Raw genomic sequence first — 16107 nt, 5'->3', positions numbered from 1 at the left:
TAATATTCAATACATTTTTAGAAATGTTAATTTAGCTGCAAAATAAATATTTGCTCAAATTCTATTTGGTTGGTATCATTTCAATCAATTGAAACAATTCCTTCTTTACATTAACTGCATTTTTAGCCAATGGAAGATGACTTGATGCATCTCTCTAAAAAGGATACACAAATCTTTTTCAGAAGAAATTTTAAAATTAATTTTAAAGATCATTTTTCTGCTTAAACAGTTTCAAGTTTATAAAAATGAAGTTCTGTCATAGGCATGCAGACATTGGTTATAAATGTCATGAAAGATAGTTTCTTTGTAGCACAGTACAAAACAAGGTCAAACAAGCAGAGTTAAATTAACAAATAAAGTTTCAAGAATCATTTTGTTTCTTGCTGCAATTTTTAGAGACTTAAAATAGCTGAAGTGAAAGTAGTAAAGGGGAGAAATGGATACTCTTGAAGGAAATGTGGGTGAAGCTGGAAAGGCAGCTGTCAGGCAGGATCTAATGAGTGCAAGACTGATCGTCCAAAGGTGCTAATTAGCAGAACTAAAGTCGTCTCTTGGATGCAGTCTTCAATTCCAAATCTCTCATGTGATGAATGTTTATTCTAGAGTACCCATTGATCATTATATCCCTAAACTAATTAATAAATCTTGAGGCTTGTTCCAAATTTCACAGACCTATCCTTGTGGTGCTTTTGGGCCTTGATTGAGATTAAACAGTAATTAAATCACAAATAACCTAGTGTACAACTTGCCCAGAAATTTAAAACGGAACCAGTTTCCTCTTTTTAAGAAGATAATTATTTCAATAATGTTTGTTCTCAATGTTCAATTATGAGGAAATAGAAATAATACTAATGTGTACTATTTATTGGAGGTTATTCCTAACTTTCTTGCATTGAATTAATAGGGGAGATACATTGTCCTTAAGATACCTCATCAATCAATACCCATGTCTTTTGCATTCTAAATGGAATAGTTTACCAAAGCAATGCTAGTTCCAGACAGCACTAATTTGTGCAAAAAGTTCAATATGCTTTTCAAATATATTTCTTATATAGCCCATAATTAAGATTTTCTAATTTTTATTCCATACTGAATTGAATTTGTAACAGACAGCTTAGCTGTGACTGAAATATTTTCAAACTGAAGCATTCAAATTAATGGAGAATGGGCATATACATATTCTGCAGTTACATATTATTCATGTTTTTGCTCATATTTACTAAAGGCTTGTTTGCTTCAAATGAATACAAAAATACCTCACTTTTCTAATTCATCTGTCTAAATATTATTTAATTAATAATGTGGCAAAGGTGCACTGTAAATCCTCAAATTAAGATTGACAAGCATTGTATCACTATCAAGGTACACACTCAGTGACCACTTTATTAGATACAACTGCTCGTTAATGCAACTCAATGGATAAAACCGTGCAGACGTGGTCAAGAGGTCTGAGTACTGTCATGTCCAGTTCAGACCTAACATCAGAATGTGATTCAAGTGACTTCTACCATGGAATGATTGCTGGTGCCTGACAGGGTGGTTTGAATACCTCAGAACCTGCTGATCCTCTGGGATTTTCACGCACAACAACTCTAAAGTTTACAGAGAATGGTGTGATAAGCAAAAAGAAACATGGCAGTTATGTGAATGAAAACACTCTGCTAGTGAGAGAAGTTTGAAGAGAATGGCCAGACTGGTTCAAACTAACAGGAAGCCGAAAGTTACTCAAGCACAATATTATAACACTGATGGGCAGAAGATCATCCATGAATGCACAATACAATGAAACTTGAAGTGGATGGGCTACAGCAACAGAAAACAATATGGGCTGCACTCCTGTACCCTATAAAGTAGCTAGACCATATTAAATATGAGTGTATATCCAATCACGTTAGCTATGAGTGTATATCTAATCTACATTTAAGAAATCAAAAACCATTAAGAGGTATTTAGGAAATAAACAGGGTTGTCAATGCTTTCAGTTAACGTGTTCTGCTGCTTTTATGTCATTGAAGTAAGAAATGTGGTCCCCGAGACCCCCTTCCCATACTGTTAGCAATGCAGGGATGTACCATAGTCTGTTGCATGGACTGTGTGGTTTTAGAGGTAAACAGGGCAGTTGAATTACCACTTCCTAATTACCTGCTTTCATCATACTTTCAGGGTATTGCTTCATTCTGAAGGAAGGCTTCTGATTGGGGCAGAAGAATAGGGATTTCCCAGGTTACACTTGTTGATTGTATGCAGATTCTCCAATACATGTTTAAAATATTTTTCAAGCTATAACAGTTCATGCTATTCATTAATAACAGGATGATAATTATTCAATTAGTTTTATTATAGGTACTGTTAGGGTGAATATTCAGTGAAAGAATTGTACCAAGTGCTGGTGCAGTGATATGACATAGGCTATATCGGAAACAGACATTTCTGAATTAGGAAATCTGCTGAATTATAGTGTTCAGGAACAGAACCCTCAATGAAGGGACTGGCTGTATTATTCTCATTACATTGCTTTCATGGAAATTTGTTTGACTATATTTGGTAAATATGATCTGGCTCATGTTGTGAACTTCATATTTCTCATGACAGAATTGGAACCCCCTAATGAATGCATGACCCTGAACTCATTTGATTCAAGCACCCTTGGATTTCAAACTTTAGATGGCTGCCATGCTGAAAGAGGTGAATAGAGTCCTCTGTAGCACTTCTTATCGTGCATCTTCCCTGTTTGTCCTCATTGTTTTCTAAAGCCATCATCAGAGAACAAAATTGAGGACCTGATGGCATGATTGTTGTATTCTATGTCTGAACAAGACTTGGCTATCACTGAGCCCACCGAATACAGTGATCAAACCAGAAGGCTTCTCGATATAGCGGATGGATCAGGCTGCTGCTGTAGAAAAGGTGGAGGTATGTGTGTTTAGTGATAAACTCTCAGTAATGCTCTGATGTGGTGGTTTTGTCGAACTCGTGTTTCTCCACCCTTGAACACTTAACATTCAAATGCTATCCATTCTGTTTACCAAGGGAGTTCTTCTTCATGACCCTGACTGCAGTTTACATGCCACCAGTAGCCGACTATAATCAAGTACGCGTGATACTGCATGATGCCGTCTCCAAGCAAGAAACAGTCCAAACAGCCAGGCTTGTTTGAAGAAAACCTGCCCAATTACCATCAGCAAATAGCCTGTAGAACCAGAAACCCCAACACACAAGACCACTGCTATACTAAGATAAAGAGAACCTACTGATCCATGTACTACCTTTCCTTATACAGCATTGCACCCATTCCAGATACAAGTTAGATTTCTCTTCATCCTTACTTAAATATCAATACTGTGTGTAGTGCTCCAAATGTGGTCTTACCTACGCCTCATTTCAGTAGCATAATCTCCCTACTTTACCATTCAGTTCTCCCTTCACAGAAGATGGTAACATCTGTTTGGCTATTCCAACTACTGGATGTACTTGCATAATAGTTCTTTGAGACACTCAGATCTCTCTGCATCTCAGCAAAAAAGCTTCTATTATTGATGCCAAGGTGTGGAATTCCACCATTCTTCTCATATTATTCTACATTTGTCAGGTCCACGACCTCTTCACAATCTGCTTTTCTACTCATCTTCATGACATCAGCAAACCCAACAATTATACCTTCATCCAAGTTACTTACATAAATTGTGACAGAGAGGCACTAGTTCCTCTGGTACATCTTTCATTGCCAACCAGAAAAGATCCATTTCTGATAACTATTTCCCATCAGCCGGTCAATTTCCCACTCAAGCCATATTCTCCAGAACCACAAGCTTTCGTCATAATCTTTTCAAATGCCTTTTGGAAATCTTAACGCACCCATTGTTTCCCCATTAACCACAGCACTTGTTCAACTCCCTTGTTACAATGTCTTCAATAATAGCTTCTAACTCTTTTTAAATGCCAAATGTTAATCAGTAGTTTTCTGCTTTGATTTCTTTTTTTCAAACATTTGAGACTCCAACTCCTTTTCAACTGTATAGTACTAAACTGCCATATGTTGTGGAAATTTCTAGTTGGTGGAAAAGGGCATATCCAGATGCAGTGTGATGAAGGATATAATTTTGTAATTGTGATGACAATCAGGGTGCTATACACATGCCCCTGGATCCTGGATTACATAGGAGAAATAGCACACAAATAGAACATATGACCCAAAAAAAAAATCAATGTCAGATCTGTTTGGACTTCCTCCTACTTGTCTTGTGTAGAATCGCGTAATAGTATGCAACAACATTTTTGCAGGATATGCCATTCCCAGTGGGGTTCATCAGGTGTGCTTACTGATGAGGTGACTGACACAGGATGAGATTGGGTTTCTTGACCCAGTCTTCAACATGTCTTGTTCACAGTGCAGTGCCATTTGGTACCATTTGTGTAAGTACATAGCCATTGCAATTTGTGAATATTGATTTGTAGCAAACTATTCTTCGTATGTCATCAGAAATATTGTATTCCTGGTAATAAGATGAACAAGCCTATAGTTTCTCCAGGCAATGCTGATGTGCATCTCATAAAAATAACTGATCATCATGACTTCAGTTTACACTATGGATGGATTATAACCATGAACTTCATACTGAAAATTAAGTGCCATTTTACAAATGATTTCAGACCAAATAAATCATCCACAGTATACTTACTTCAAAAATGGGTCACAAGTTATGAATCAGTTTAATTAGCATAATAATGAGAAGTTGAGGCAAAATTTAATGACAGAATCGAATCTCGTGACAAAGATTTTCTGGAATTGCACAACTGGCACTTAATAATACATTTTTATAATTATAAATCATTTTAAGCTGTTTTACTTTAGGACTATCTATTTCACTGTAATATTAATTAACAATTGTGCCGGCACAAAAGATGCTATGGTTAAACATGTCAATTATTTATAGTAATGTTCCTACGTGAAACCTAATTAAGCTTCAAAATCAAAGCTTGGGTCCCCATTTAGAAGAAATGTAGTTGGTACTGAAGTGCTACAGGCCGCAAAATATCATTGGGAGAGACGCTGAAATTTATTTATATGTTCTGTACAGCTTCTGCACAGATCTAGCCGACAGGAACGTAGAAAATATGAGCAAAAGGCCTTATAATCCCTCAAACCAAATCTGCAATTTTAAGACATCATGGCTGATCAGATGTCAATTGAATTGAAGAGTTGTCTGGCTATGTGGAAATCATTTGCTTTTGCCAGAATTTCCAAATGGTTTGAAAACTGATGTTAATAGCAAGGAAGCTTCTATATTTCATCATGACTGCTCACTGAATCTATTAACTTTATAATTTCTGCCTCTCTCCAATAATAGAGGAATAAGATTATGGAGAAGACTCTTTCAGCTGTTTCATCCTGTAAAGGTTAGCAGAAGAACAATTTAACCCAAAAGGGTTTGTGTGCTTTAAGAGTGGATTCATCCAATCACAGGACAAGTTTCAGATATAAGAGTCTCAATAAACTAAACAAGGAAGTAATTGCTGGGATACTTCAGAAATAAGGCCAACTCCTACTCTACTTGCTTTATAGCTATGACTGTGAGACCAAGTACAGCTCACATACTTAAGTTTGCTGATGACACCACTGTTGTTAGCCAAATCAAAGGTGGTGATGAATCAGCATATAGGAGGAAGATTGAAAATCTAGCTGAGTGGTGCTACAACAACCACCTCTCACTCAATGTCAGCAAAACCAAAGGGCTAATTATTGACTACAGAAAGAATCTGGAGATCCATGAGGCAGCTCTCATCAGGGGTCAGAGGAGGAGAGGGTCAAAAACTTTAAATTCCTCAGTATTATCATTTGAGAGTATTTGTTCTGCATCCAGCACACAAGTGCTATTACAACAACGTCACGGCAGCATCCCTACTTTCTTAGAAGTCTGCAAAAATTTGGCATGCCATCTAAAACTTTGACAAACTTCTATAGATGCGCAGTGGAGAGTATACTGATTGGTTGCATCATGTCCTGATATGGAACCACCAATGGAAAAAACCTATGAAATCAATGGCCTGACACAGTAACATCAAAGGATATAGTCCAGTCTATCACAGATAAAGCCTTCCCCACCACTGAGCACACGTATATGGAGTGCTGAAGCAGGAAAGCAGCACCCATCATCAAGGATCCCCTCCTTCCAGGCCATGCTCTCTCCTTGCACCTGCCATCAGAAAGAAGCTATGGGAGCTACCAGGTTGGAAAACAGTTATTACCCCTCAGCCATCAGACTTTTGAACCAGAGAGGATAACTTTACTCACCCTTCACTGAACTGATGCCACAAACTTTCAAGGACACCACAACTCATGTTCTTAATATTTACTTATTATTTTGATTTTTTTTGTATTTGCACAATTTGTTGTATTTTACATATTGGTCCTTTGCCTTTGTTGTGTGCAGTTTTTCATGAATTGTATTGTGTTTCTTTGTTTTTATTGTGAATGCCCACAAGAAAATGAATCTCAGGGTAGTATTTGAAGATGCATATGTACTCTGTTAATAAATTTACTTTGAACTTTGAGAAAATCGTGTTGACAGACTTTTATGGACCATTGCAGCCCATATGTTGAGCACTTCCACACAGCTGTCTAATGTTCTCCCCAGGAACATCAAGGCAATATATGCCCAAGTCAGGGTAACATATAACTTGGAGAATACTTAATTATGTTCTAATATGCCTACTCCTTTTGGACTTCTGGTTGAGAATTTGCCAATTTCCTTCCAAGATGCTCGACTCATTGGTGCAAGGCATCTACACACACTAGAGCTAAGGTATTTTAATGATAGAGCAAGTGTATGTTTAACGTGGTCTCATCCAGTCAAATTCAGGAAATTATTGTCACCTCACTCTCGTGCAAGAGAAATGTTATTAACTAAGTTACCTAATGAACTGTAGGAGGGGCACATCACTCCAAAGCCCAATAATTTCAAACAAATTCATACCATCATAATACTGTGCAAATGCCTTAAGTACATATATGTAGCTACGATGCCTAAGACTTTTGCACAGTACTGTATTGTTAATGTGGAGCAGAGAACAAGTTTGTAAATCAGATGGGAGTGAAGGATGTTGGGAATAGCAAGGGGTGTGGGACAAGTGACACAGGAGTGTTGGGGCTGGGGGGAGGGTGGGGGTGGTGCAGGTGCAGACACATCCAGCCCTGATACAACAGGCAAGGTTATTGGATTCCAAACAAGTATTTTATTGATCATTACAGAATCTCATTCTGGTGCTTCTCACTCCACCCCCTCTCCTTTTTCCTTTTCCCCATCATGATTTCCCTCTCTCTGACCCCTTCCCAATCTCAGTCTACAATAGAGACCAGTATCAGAATTAGGTTCATCATCACTCGCGAATGTCATGAAATTTGTTTTTTTTTGCAGCAGTACAGTGTAATACATAAAATCACTACAGTGCTGTGCAAAAGCTTCAGGTATCCTAGCTATATATTCAGTATGTGCCCAAGTCTTTTGCACTGTACACCACTACAGTTTTGTTACTTGCTGATTTCTTTGGGATAGAAATAGCATAACACCCTTGCTCTGATATCAGAGGATTTCAATAAGCAGTAAAAGTAGTAAACAGTAAACAATAAGTAGTAAACAGTAGTATTATTGCTGTGAAAGATGAAATTGAAGAACTTTTTAAAAAAGAATGTTTTCACAAGGCCCGGTTCTGAAATAGACATAAAATCCTGGTGCTTGACATCAGTGGATGACCTTAGTTTTCTCTGCAACTGTTTTTGTGAAACTTTAGAACATTTTAAATTCATGTAATGCTATATCAAGAGTACTGGAAATTCTGACAAATATTAGTTTTTTATGATAGTAGACATAATTATATGTTGGGGATTCTATTGTGCTACTCCTTTTAGTTCATCAAGAAATTTGATGAAGATACTGCTTCTCTGCTATGCAGGTCTCAAAATTAAGCAACCAATGAATCTATATAATGTGTATTTTGTAAAACATTCTCCACAATCTCTTCTCTAAAAGGAAAGGGCTCATATACAAACATTTTTGGGAGACTTTCAACTGTATGGGCCATCATTGAAGATAAATCAATTCAAACTTAGTTTTGCAGTTTAAAAAGTGTCTCAGTGCTCATTCATCAAGGATCAGCATACTAGGATTATCTGGTAGATAGAAGAATTGTCTGACGAGAGAAAAAAATCTACTCGTAAAAATAAAAATAAGTTCCTTTAGATCCAAATGAGTGTTAGCTGGTTAATAACAAAGGCCTGAGATACAACAGGTCTAACTTGAACATTGCATCATCAATCTCAGTATTCCATATAATCTTGAAGCCAGGTAGACCTCCATATCCAAGGATGATAGACCCTTATTGGTTATTGCACAACTGTGAACATTGACCCAATGTTCAGTAGACAGTAGACAGAATTTCACGAACAAGCTAGACTGTATAGAAATCACTATGAAATCCATTGACAGTTTCACATGCAGACAATATCCCAATCAAATAATAGTTCCATCAATTTAAGTGCAGAATCTTAAGCTGAAACCATTTGTTTCTCTGCCACAATCAGCAAAGAGCCAATCTACACAGGTAGAAATGGCCTTTGTGCAATTTCCTTCCAATGTTTGTATCATAAAAGCCATTTAACTTTAGCAGAATAAGAATCCATTCATGGATAAATGACAATGTTTTAATTTCACATGACTAATCAAAGATTTTTATAAAATGTAAAGAGTTTGATAAAATATACCATGCAAGCTTGGCTCCTTTTCCAGAGTATAAAGTGATTAAAATCAACATTGGCAGTGTTTCGTCTCAGATTACCAAGAACCTGAAGTGGTGCTGAAAATCTTCAGTGATGGATTTTACAGCCTTGTCTTGACAACAAACACAGCATTTGCTCCCTTTGAGATTTTGGCATAAATTTTCACTAAAATGTGCATCAGCCAATTTGGAAGGTATATCTGTTATTGTGGTCATTATTCAAAAATTCTCTCTCCAGTCATTGCTAAAAATAAAATCTGATCTGGTGGCTAGGGAAAGGCATGGGAAAGATACAACATTGCTCTCTCAATTGCAGTTATATTTGTCAACATTAAATCACTAGATAATATTATAGGAAACTAGAGTTCAGTCTTGATTTGATTGTGGTACCCTAATTAATTGTTTGTCTAGGGAAGAAAATCCTACAGGGATATAGGGAGAAAGAAAGAAGCCAAAAAAGCAAATATTTGTTGAACTACAATACCAGTATGTTACAGATTGGGGGCTTTTCATTTATCTTCGAACATTTAAGTAATTGCCAAGCTCTTACTCCACATCTGTGATAGTCAAGTGAGAGAAATTAGTATCTTGGGGCAAAATGTAGCTCTCAGTGGCCGTATTCTATACGAAAACATATGGAAAAATTCATACATTTAAGACTTGATGACTTTCCTATTTCAGTATTGGCCTCAGGAAGTCACCAAGGCAACATGTGTGGCAAATGAAAATGGCATACCATTACAGAAAGAATTTATTTTTGAGATTGGACAGGAGTGAGATTGGAAGGGAGTGAATTACAAGACTAAAACTACACATGTTTACCATCAATCCATGGCTATATCCAGAAGCAATAGCAAAGTCAGTTTTGAAGTGTTACATTATTAAGTGCACAGGTTGATGCATTTTAATGTTAACAACGGCTCAGTATGCAATAGGTCAATGCTGTCTGTGGCTGGTTGATTTATGGGTGGGTACACCTAGAGGTCTTGCCTAATACTAGAGGGCATACTAAAATATTCATTACTTATGTGGAGGATAAAGCCTTAATAATCTCTTATTTCACACAGCAAGAGTTTTAAGTTAATAATTTTAGTTCGTGATGTCCCTGTCCACGTCTATATTTACCAACCTTAAATTAAATTTCATACTTGTCTAACCTGAAGCCAATTTAAGATAGATATTAGGAAAGCACTCTTTAACTCTAAGAGTTCCAAGTAAACGTGGTTTTTCAAGGACGCAGAGATCTCCATTCTCCTTCCTCCAGTTGTATTACCAATGGTTGGTAGGGAAATAAAGGAAGCCACCGCTCTCCTCCTCGAACTGATTGAACGTCTCGCCGCCGGCAGGGGGCAGCTCTTTCCCTTTCCGGCCCACAGAACGAATTTGAAGGGTTCACCTTTGAAAATACATTTCAGTACTTAGCGCTTCAGAAACATTCTATTCAAACAAATGTCGGCTGAAAACTAAGCCATCCCCGTGTCTATTGGTTAGAATGAAAATAATTTGTGTTTTTCAGCGGTTGAAACAGGTTAGTGATTACGGTGATTTTCTTTATATTCAGGTTAAGTGCCCTTGCTATTTCAGTTCAATTTTTAAAACGCCAAAGAGACCGTATCAAACAAGTTATTTTATTGTTAGAATCACTGTATTCAAGTCATTTCAAAATGGAAAATTAATGAGAAATGTGATAGAGGTCAATGGCTTTAAAGGTCGGATATCGTGTTGCGTTTCTAACGGAAAGGTGGCAGGGTGCAAATAGCTAGCAGAACAAACTTTAACAAGGGTTCGGAACCCGACCTGTAAGGTGTGGTCGCCATTGACACACTCACCTGCGCTGCTGTCCCGAGTTGTTGTCGTTCCCGCCGCCGCCGCCGCCGCCGTGTTGCTCTATCTCCGGGGACCCACCAGGCGTGTGCCGCTCCTCACTGGGCTGCTGGCGAAGTCCGGACAGGTTGAGGTGGCTTCTCCGGACCACATTATTCCTGGCCACTTTCACTGACGTGGACATCGCCGGGCTTCGTCGTTACACATGTCCCGAGCTTCGGCACGTTTGAGGCAACTTGCCCGGAGCTCGCTCTGCAGCCCTCCCGCTGGCGGTAAGAGGTTCCCGTTCAACCATCGCATGGCATCTTTGACAAGTTACCCAGGAGCTTCCAAGCGAGCTTCAGCCAGACTCGTGACGTCACCCGGCGTAACCACTGATACCATCGGAGTTTCTGATCAGATGACATATTAAATAGTCAAATTAATCCTCAAAGAAGCCCAATTCGGCCCCGCAGCACACCAAACACAGAGGGGAGATTTGCATTTCTAACACCAGCATGGTTGTATTTGTGCCACTGTTGCAGTAATAATGGAAAACCATGCACTTGCGGTCCAGATGTCCGGGCAAGAGCTTGCAGGCTGGTCTGAGATTTTTTTTACAGTTAGATTTAATTAGTGACCCAACATCGTGTCTTCTGCGATCGGCGAGAACATTGGCGGCGGTGTGAGATCATATTCAGAAGAAATCCCTGCAGTAGGTTGCCTCGTCAGAGGAGCGGATAACCGTGATAAAATGACTGCTCGAACTTAAATCATGTCAGAATCAGGTTTATTATCACCGGCATGCGTCGTGAAATTTGTTCACTAAGCAGCAGTAGTTCAATGCAATACATGATAATGTAGAAAGAAAAAATAACTAAGTAAATCAATTACAATAACTATATATACGTATATTAAATAGTTAGATTAAAAAGTGTAAAACAGATATTATATATTTAAAAAATGAGGTAGTGTTCAAGGGTTCAATGTCCATTTGGGAATCGGATGGCAGAGGGGAAGAAGCTGTTCCGGAATCACTGAGTGTGATTCAGACTCAGGAGCTGGTGGTGGACCTGAGGAGGGCTAAGGCCGGTGACCCCTGTTTCCATCCAAGGGATCAGTGTGGACATGGAAGATTACAAATACCTGGGGATACAAACTGACAATAAACTGGACTGGTCAAAGAACACTGAGGCTGTCTACAAGAAGGGTCAGAGCCGTCTCTATTTCCTGAGGAGACTGAGGTCCTATAACATCTGCCAGACGATGCTGAGGATGTTCTACAAGGCTGTGGTGGCTAGTGCTATCATGTTTGCTGTTGTGTGCTGGGGCAACAGGCTGAGGGTAGCAGACACCAACATAGTCAACAAACTCATTCATAAGGCCAGTGATGTGGGGGTTGAACTGGACTCTCTGATGGTGGTGTCTGAAAAGAGGATGCTGTCCAAGTTGCATGCCATCTTGGACAATGACTCCCATCCACTCCATAATGTACTGGTTAGGCACAGGAGTACATTCAGCCAGAGACTCATTACACCAAGATGCAACACAGAGTGTCATAGGAAGTCATTCCTGCCTGTGGCCATCAAACTTTACAACTCCTCCCTCGGAGTGTCAGACACCCTGAGCCAATAGGCTGGTCCTGGACTTATTTCCACTTGGCGTGATTAACTTATTATTTAATTATTTATGGTTTTGTATTGCTATATTTCTACACTATTCTTGCTTGGTGCGACTGTAACGAAACCCAATTTCCCTCAGGATCAATAAAGTATGTTTGTCTGTGTGCCTTCAGGCTTCTGTATCTCCTACCCGACAGTGAGAAGAGGGCATGCCCTGGGTGATAGGGATCCTTAATGATGGACGCCCTTTTCTAAGGCACCGCTCCTAGAAGGTGGCTTGGATATTACGGAGGGTAGTACCCAAGATGGAGATGACTAATTTTACAACTCTTAGCTTCTTCCAAGTCTGTGCCTTAGCCCTCCCCACCTCCATACTAGACAGTGATGCAGCCTGTCAGAATGCTCTCCACGGTACATCTATCGAAGTTTTTGAGTGTTTTAGGTGACAAATCAAATATCTTCGAACTCCAAATGAAATGCCTTTGCTGTTTTGCCTTCTTTATAGCTGCATTGATATGTTGGGATCATGTTAAATCCTCAGAGAACACACACAAAATGCTGGTGGCCAGGCAGCATCTATAGGAAGAAGTACAGTTGATGTTTCGGGCCGAGACCTTTCGTCAGGACTAACTGAAAGAAAAGATACCTGACAAAGGGTCTCAGCCCGAAACGTCGACAGTGCTTCTTCCTATAGATGCTGCCTGGCCTGCTGTGTTCCATCAGCATTTTGTGTGTGTTGCTTGAATTTCCAGCGCCTGCAGATTTCCTCGTGTTTGCGTTTTTAAATCCTCAGAGATATTGACACCCAAAAATCTGAAATGTGTGCTGATAAAATGAGAATTTGCAGTGTAAGATTCAGGGGCTTGTCTGCATTGCAGGCTGCCATCAAAAAAAGGCAAGTTACTGTGATAATAAAGATATAAATGGAAGCATGAGAGATTGAAGCTGGAAGCGGCCATTCAGCCATTCATGTCTTGTACCATTCAATAAGACAGTGACTGATCTTTTACTTCACTGCCAAGTTCTTGCTCCTCACCTTGTCTGGAATATATTAAGTGACTGAGGTTCCTTACCCCAGCTCCGCCCTCTGGGTGACGAAATTCCTTCTCATCCCAGTCTGAATGGCCAATTCCTTACTTGCGCCTGTGACATTCGGTTCTAGCTCTCCGCTGGAGGAAAGCACTATCCCCGCATCTGTCCTGCCAAGGTTTATGAGAGATTATTCTCTTCTTCAAAACTTGAGCAGGTAAAGGCCCACACTGATTAATTCCACTCCCCCCTTCTCACTAAAAATCCCAGGTTTGAATCTGGTGAATCTTGGCTGCACTCTGATATCTCAAGTATTTAAACTTGGAGACCAGACCTATACACACTGGTCCAGCTGTGGTGTCATCAGGACTCTACACAATTGCATCTTTACCTATGACCTCAAAGTATAATGCAATAAAGGTTGATATATAATTTGCTTTCCTAATTGCATGTTACACACACTCTTTATTCTCAGTAACTAATCTACAAGGGTATTCAGGTCTCTGTGACCATAATTTTTAAAATCTCCCATTATTTAAAAATATAATTCTCTTTTCTATTTTTCCTAGCAAGGTGGATGACCTCACACATTCTATATTGTACTCTATTTGCCACCTTGTGCCTCACTTCCTCAGCTTCTCCGTGTCTCTACACCTTCCTCAGAGTCCTCATTTCCATTCGGCTTGGCTAAGAAACCTGGACATGTTGCAACTGGACATCTCATACAATGTAGATTGTAAGCAGTTGGGACACCCCTGTGACACCCCAGCATTCACTGTCCTTCCACCAGAAAATGACCTGCTTATTCTTAATGTTTATTATCTGCATTTGCCCAGTTTGATTACAGTTTACATTTCCTGATGTTTACAATTTACAGATCCTGTTTGCAGTTACTGTTCTATAGATTTGCTATAGAATCTATAGCAAAAGAATCTCAGCGTTGTATGTGGTGACATGTATGCTCTGATAATAAATTTGACTTTGAACTTTGTTTATTTTCCTTCCAATCTTTAGTCAATATACTTTCTCAATCCTATGTGTTCTAATTTTGTTTAATAACCTCTTTTAGAAACACTTTATTGAAGGCCTCCTGAAAGTCCAAATACACATCTATTTTGTTCCCTTTCATCTCTCCTGGCAATTACAGCCTCTAAAAAAGGTAACAATACCAAACATTATTTCCTGTTCCAGTACCCATTTACTCTTTTCTTAATAAATCAACTCAAATATAGTTATAATACTCTACTGATGTCAGAGTATATGGGTCTATTTTTTTTATTTTTGTCTCTTTTTATAAAATAGTGGGGTTATGTTTATTGCCTTCCAGCCTACCCGCAGTAACCTTTTTAGAATCTACGTAAATTTGTAAGATGACAACCAATGCTTCCACCATCTCTATAACCATCTCATTCTGTGCAGATTGTCAGGTCCTGGGGACCTATTGAATTTTGATCTCATTAATTTCTCCAATATTATGTTTTACTAATAGTAATTTCTCGTGCTTCCTCATTTTCTCTATACATGATGTTCCTCACTATTTCCAAAGATTTTTCATGTCATTTTTGATAAAACCTTCATAAAATTGTTGTTATACTTCCTGCAATTTCCTTACTTGCCCATTATTAATTTACGGACTGAATATAAAAGACACACAATAATGTATTCTAATAATTTTCTTTGGTGCATCTTTTGAAGCTTTTGCTGGCTGCTTTTATATTTCTTCTTAACAATCATGGTCACTCTTTGCTGAATTCTGAAGTTTTCCCCAAATCCCAGGCTGACTGCAAGTTTTGGCAATCTTATACGCCTTTTCCTTTTAATCTAATACCATCATTAACTTCCATTGTTAACCATGTCTGAACTACTTTTCTTGTAAGTTTGTATACTTGTTACAAATGACGTTCTCGTATTCTGCTCTGCCACAACTGGAGATAATTCCCAATGGTCTTATCTTCCCTTTGATGTTTCTTACCTCCATCAAAATTGATTCTACTCTTTCACTTTCCAATCCTTTCTTTATACTGCATTTAACTATTTCTTCAGCGAGGCCTCCATTGGTTGGGGTTGACAACAGATGTTGTGTACCGGCTGTCTATGTGATATTCAAGCCAGGGCAGTACGACATGGAGAGCAGGATGTTGCCCATGTAGCACGCTCCCCCTCTCCCCACAGCTGATGAATCCAAAGGAACAACAGTGACCAATGCAGTTTGGCAACAGCGGCATCACAGGAATTGTCAGTCAGCATTGAATGTATCGTAGGACTTCCTTAGGGACTTCAGCGCCTGGTTTTTCCTCAGGGTTTTATTCCTGCAACTTTCCTCATGAGTGGATATATCTGCAAGGCAGTGGAGATTTGAGATCAGAGTTTTCCTTCTCGATGAGTTGCCAACCTTGCCTGGCAAAACCCATCTGCCCAAAGCGGCTGATTTTAAGGCACCAGTAACCCCACTTTGCCCCTTCTTGTGTCTGTAGAAAGAGATCAAATGAGCTTAGAAGCTAAGCAACACATGAAGGCCAGGAGGTGGACTTGATTGTAAGACGCACACCATTGGGAGCATTTAATATGTAGAGGGAGCTTATCCCATTACCGCCCCACTCCCCCGGCTGTAAGAACTATTTCTTATTGTTAGGTTTACCCATCTTCCCTTTCCATTTTAACTATCTCTTCTAACAGTTAAGTATACCAGGATACATAATTCCTATTAACAGCCACTTTGTAACTTTGTCTCTATCATACCCATTTATTTCTCATTGTGTCAGTAATTCATCTACCCTGTAATGAATGTTGCTTGCAATCAGATAAAGAACCTTCAGTTTTGTCTTTTTTTTACAACCTACCTGGTCTGACTCAAATGTGATAGATTGGATGATGTGTAGAT

The sequence above is a fragment of the Hypanus sabinus genome, chromosome 15, assembly GCF_030144855.1.
Source record: "Hypanus sabinus isolate sHypSab1 chromosome 15, sHypSab1.hap1, whole genome shotgun sequence".
In the NCBI taxonomy this organism is placed as follows: Eukaryota; Metazoa; Chordata; class Chondrichthyes; order Myliobatiformes; family Dasyatidae; genus Hypanus; species Hypanus sabinus.
Note: the sequence above shows the minus strand (reverse complement) of the source record.